Genomic DNA, 5,647 nt, shown 5'->3' with positions numbered 1-5,647 from the left:
TCAGAGGGCTCTCACAGACGTTCCGCACTGACGAGCATAGGAAGCCAAACGCTGGTGGAGTCATGACGAAACTGAACCATATGGCTCAATATGATCCAATGCTTTAGAGAGGTTTTATCTGCCAACGTTTGGGGCTCCGATTCAATGAGTAGCTTCCTCAAACCGGAGCTATACACACGCTATGATGTTGTCTGTACATCCATCAACCCATGCTTACCAAACAAACAAATGAATCACAATAGGATGATAAAACGATCAACATTAGCATAACGTTATAATACCCGCAAAACATATCACAAAAGCAAAGCCAAATAAGCTAAATAAACTAATCAGTCAATTGGGAGGTTTAAAACTAAAAAAGTCTAGAAAACCGTTTCTATAAATCACTTTCTATCTCTATCTCTCTCTATCCTAATCTGTCTTTCAGTGTAGGCCGCAGTAGGATATGGGGACAACAAGCACTAAATCACATCTGACACACACACACACACACACACACACACACACACACACACACACACACACACACACACACACACACACACACACACACACACACACACACACTTCCCACCCCACCACCCATTATTTTGTCACTGATAGAAACTTAATAGGGTTTATTCAGAAACTCATAAGCTACTGGGGGAAAAACGTGTGTGTGCATACATCAGCAGGAGTGCAAATTAATGGATGAATCCTTATGCCAGCAAAAAGGAAAATATCCCGACAGGCAACTCATGCCATTGAGAATAGTTTGGCAGCAGCTACTTTGTAACCCTATTAGGTGTTTGAAAGTGTTGCCGGAAAATCCAGTCAATTATAATTATAGTACATTTGTATTCCTATATCTGTCGAGAAGGTGGATGCGATACATAAATACATTGACATTATTAAATGGCAATAAAACCCTTAGAAGTACATTTTTCAGCAGAGTATCAATATTTATGACAATTGTATAATGAAAGCCATCCATTCTTGTTGTGTTCATTGATTCTCTGTGCAAATCTTGTGATATTGACCCTAACTTGTGTTCTGAAAAACACTGCTATGATGAGGAGTTTTTGCGTATAAAGGACTTGCATGCATCATCATGTCACCACCACTTACTTTAAAGGCCACTCGTTTACCAGCCACACGCACACGCACAGACACACACCACACACATCTTGTGCTACACCCACAAAAAGGCAATCTTTCAAAGGTTGACAGAAACTTTCCATTCTATTGTTGTCAATAACGAAGGAAGAAATGTATGAAGTCTCACTGGCTGTATCATACATTTAGCATCTGCTTCCTGTACACATTCTTTATATTTCCTCTGTTCAACTTGCTTCACTTCACATTGATAACCTCAAACAAGGAACCAGATATTAAATTCCTTTCCCCTGCCTCCTTACCAATTTAGCAGTTAGATTGCAAACAGTAGCATTTAACAAACTAAAATTGCTTCAGAGGGACCTAAATTAAAATCAATAAACCCTTTTCACAGAGGCGTGACCATAGGACTGGCCCTCCGCAGTGGCCTTATCCTTCGCGGTTTAGCCTTAACCCCAAGCCCTGGTACAGAAAAACAGCAGACCCATAATTATGAGCGACACCTACAACTTGCAACTGCAAGACACTAGGTTGGACATGGATGTCTAGCCATGGGAAATTCATGTTGTTGACAAAAAGACTGGCAAACAATATTTGGACATCTATCATGAATCTATACGTTAAGGAATAACTATGTTCCAGACGCCACCATGCTGCTATCTAAAGGTTAAACATCTGTCTTGATGGGAAACGACTTGTCTAACGGGGTATAAACGCTCTTGTATAATCAAAGTCAAGTGCATAGGTGCACCTTAATTATCAAGAGGCTATACAATTAAAGGATATTAAAAAGCACCATAAAATGATCTTTGATCGACAATGTCAGATAGAAAAGAGAAGACAAAGGTATCCATTTAAGAACGTCCTGTGTAAATATGTAAAAAGTCATAGCTGCCACTACAAGGGCAGGGCTAGGCCTTAGTATCCTAATGACCTCATTGAGCAGTACTGGGGGTGGGGTTATGCAAGCACGTAGTACAGTGGCCTGTACTACGAACCTCGATTAGTGGGTTACCGAAGTATGTTGCGCTCAAAGCCTGGGTTAGCTGGGACACGAAAGTCGATCTCTTTTAGTGTCACTGTATCACCATGGTGACTTATGCTCTCAACCAAACCTGGTCGGGAGCAGGTTTTCAGCTTAGTCTTATCGGGAGATCGACTACTTAAAGCGACGCGCAGCTTCCTCGCCCCTCCTCTTGACAATGCCGTCACCATTTGTGGGTGTTCCCGTGGACCTCGGAGACAGTTTCATACAGGGGTCTCTTCGACAGAGGCTCTCTCGGGACCGATCCCTAAGCATTGCCTGAGAATATTCTTTATGAGAGATACAGGTTCTCATCAGAGGGTATTCGCTATTTGATCGTCCTTGTTGGGCCTTATGTAGACAATGCTTACTGTTGCGTATTGTGTCCCTGTGAGAGAGTGGTAGAGTGGGTCTTGAACTTCTACGTGGGGGGTTAGACTCCCAAGTGACGCGCTTAAAAAGTCCCAATTCTCATGCATATGGAATACTCATTCACTAAAGGTTATGGAATTATATTTTTGTGCTTATTTCGAACTTCAACCCATATTTTCGAGGCCGTGCTGGCACCGCATCTATGGGGGTAAAAGGCATGATGATAAAGCGGCGAGATTTGAACCCCGGTCGCTGGCGTTCGGGTCTTATACTAATCCATTACACCACCGCCGCTACCTCTCTACTGTTATATGCAATGCATTTCTTACATAGGGTGTATTTAAAGTGAATTCCCTAAATTATAGAATAAGGCAGGTCGGACGTTGCTTATGCATTTTGAAATCATCATCGTTCTTCTGGGATTAATAGCGAACAATTCTGCATTTGGCATAGTTATTTTATAGACATTATGCAGAATCTTGAGTGGACCACCCTAGCCCCATAAACGGATCTGCCGGTTCTTGGCGGATCCCGCAGTGGTCTGTAACCCGGTTCGGGGTTCCACACCCTGGTGAATATGGTGGGGCACGATCCCGGCCCGTGCCGTAAACATCCCTCGGGGGTCCGCACTACCACATGGCAGTTTTCGTATGTGCGGGTGTCCCCGTGCTCACAGGGGACATCTATGGGCTCCCCTCGCCATCCCCCAGCTAGGTCGGGGTGTAGGAAGGTCCCGACACTGCCGGTATCTAGGAGGGCCCGAGTGTCCTTATTCCCTACCCGTACTGGGAGGGTTGGGGCCCCGGGCTTCTGATGCGCCCAACAGGTGTTCAGGAGACCCGGCCCTGACCGTCCCTCGTCGGCACCGTCTATCCTTTCGGGTCTCCTGGGAGAGGGTCGGCGGTCTCAGTATGGGTGCTCGTGGCAAGGGATTCGGTCCTCGCCGGTCCCGGTTCGTCTCGGCGGGTTCCGGACGCTTAAACTCGGCTGTTGAGCCACCTGCCAGTTCTCCAATTGCCGGACCAGCTCGTCTACCGTGTCAGGGTGGTTGGTGGCGAGGGTTCTCCGGGCGTCTGGCGGGAGCTGACGGACGGTATTGTTCATTAAAACCCTGTCCAGGAGTCAGGTTCCTTCGCCGTCTGCGAGCCATCGGATAAGCCTCCCGTGTTGGGAGATTTGAGTCCGCACGGCGCCTCGGATGTCAAATCGCCATTCGTGGAAGCGTTGGGCCCTGACAGCGAGGCTATGTCCATAGTATGCCAATATCGCCTGTTTCAACGCCGAGGACTGACTGGCACGCTTCCGTGCCAGGTCCTGGCTTGCCTGCTGTGCGGGTCCGTGAGGTAGGGGGACAGGATGTGGGCCCAATGGTCCTCCGGCCAGCTCTCCCGACGTGCTGTCCTCTCGAAGACCTGCAAGTAGGCCTCCACGTCATCGTCTGGAGTTCGGTGAGGCGGCTGGTCGGCGCGGAGGTCGGGATTCATTTACTGCCTGTTGGGTGAGGCCTAGTACCGCCTCCCGGAGAAGGATGAGGCTCTCGGCGGTGTCCCTCTGGGTGGCGGCTGCCAGGGCGTGGTCCCGTTGCTGACGCTGGGCGGCGACTCCATCCGGGTACTGCATTGGCGGGTGGGTTGGTAAACCTGAGTAGTCCGTAGCGTGGTCAGGCTGCCTGCATTCTCCACCATATGTGGCGACCCGGCCCCAGGATTGTCTCTACTTCTCAGGAATTTCCAAACGCCCAGGTCCGTGCAAAACCAAAAGAGGCATTTATTCAAGGTATAACAGAAAAACCTGTGGGTCGGTCGATGCCAAACGTGGGATAAACTGAAATAATACAAATGGCTCCATGAGCCATGGAAAAGTCACTGCGAAATTGTCTCTCCGGCCGGGCCGGTCTTGTCCCTGGAGAGGGAGGTCGCTCCCGTCTGGACTGCTGTGCCGGTGGGGCGTTCCTCGTCGGCGAGCATAGTCCTTGCGTGCGGCTCCCTGGGGAACGCTGGGGGTTGGTCCGCTAGACAGACTTTTCTTCTCGGCCTGCCCGTATCGGGTCCTGAAGGTTCCTTGGTTCTCTCGGGCTCCCAGTTCTCTCCCCTACGAGAACATGAAACAGCCTTTTAAAGGGTACCCCGTCTTCCTCGTCCTCCGCCGCAGGTGTTCCCCATTGCGCCGATTAGTGTGACGCACTGGACGCTCTCTGGCTCCGACTGGTGGATATTGGCGGTACACTCCATTCACCACCACTCCCTCTGGCCCACCTGGCCCGAGGGAGTGGTTTGCCACAGTATGTTCAGCGAGGTTCATAGTATACCCCACAGGTGGGCAATCTTCAGTTGATGCAGGCACTCTATGGTTGACTCTCTTCCACATGGGCACTTTGAGTTATTCTCTTCGATTCTATATTACATCTAACATACAGACACATTCAACGCATACTCCCACACACAAACTATATCCTTGCATTTAAAGGCAATGCTGACAATTTACTCGACTGTATCTCTCCTCCATAATAACACTGCTGAGGAGTGATGCGGTGGTGGTGGATGTGATAAAAGACCACCTGGATGAAGCTGCCCACAGCCACGGCAGTAGAGTCTGAAGGCAGACTGGGTCCATCAAAGAGAAGAAAGAGAGATTTCCATGCAAAGGTATAATATGCATAGAGGTATTCTATTTTATTGGCTTTAAAATGGGCTTTTCTTAAAGGGGACCTATTATGCTTTTCGACTTTTATGACCTATAAACGTTGTTATAATGATTGATAGTCATGTTTATCCATACACAAAAAACAATGTAGATTTTCGGGAAACTCTTCCTCTCATCTGGGCGCTTTCAGCCTTCTCTGTCAATGCTTGGTTTCGTCCTTCTCGCCCCCTCCTGCCAGCCCAACTCCGTTGTGATTGGTTACCTTCCTTGAAGCGCGCACGCGGGCAGATTTGACCAGGCATATGGGGGCGCGGCAGGAGTGCATCTACGTAGATGATTTCCCGGAAATGTGAACAAGTGAATCGCAAACGTTGTCCCGAGTGTTTAGCGCTCTACACAGCCACCCCAGACTGTCAGCAGGGAATACATCGAAATGCATGTACGTCATTATTTGACACTTTAGTATGATTAAACATGACTATCAATCATTATAACAACGTTTATAGGGCATAA

The sequence above is a fragment of the Gadus macrocephalus genome, chromosome 5, assembly GCF_031168955.1.
Source record: "Gadus macrocephalus chromosome 5, ASM3116895v1".
NCBI classification, from domain to species: Eukaryota; Metazoa; Chordata; class Actinopteri; order Gadiformes; family Gadidae; genus Gadus; species Gadus macrocephalus.
Note: the sequence above shows the minus strand (reverse complement) of the source record.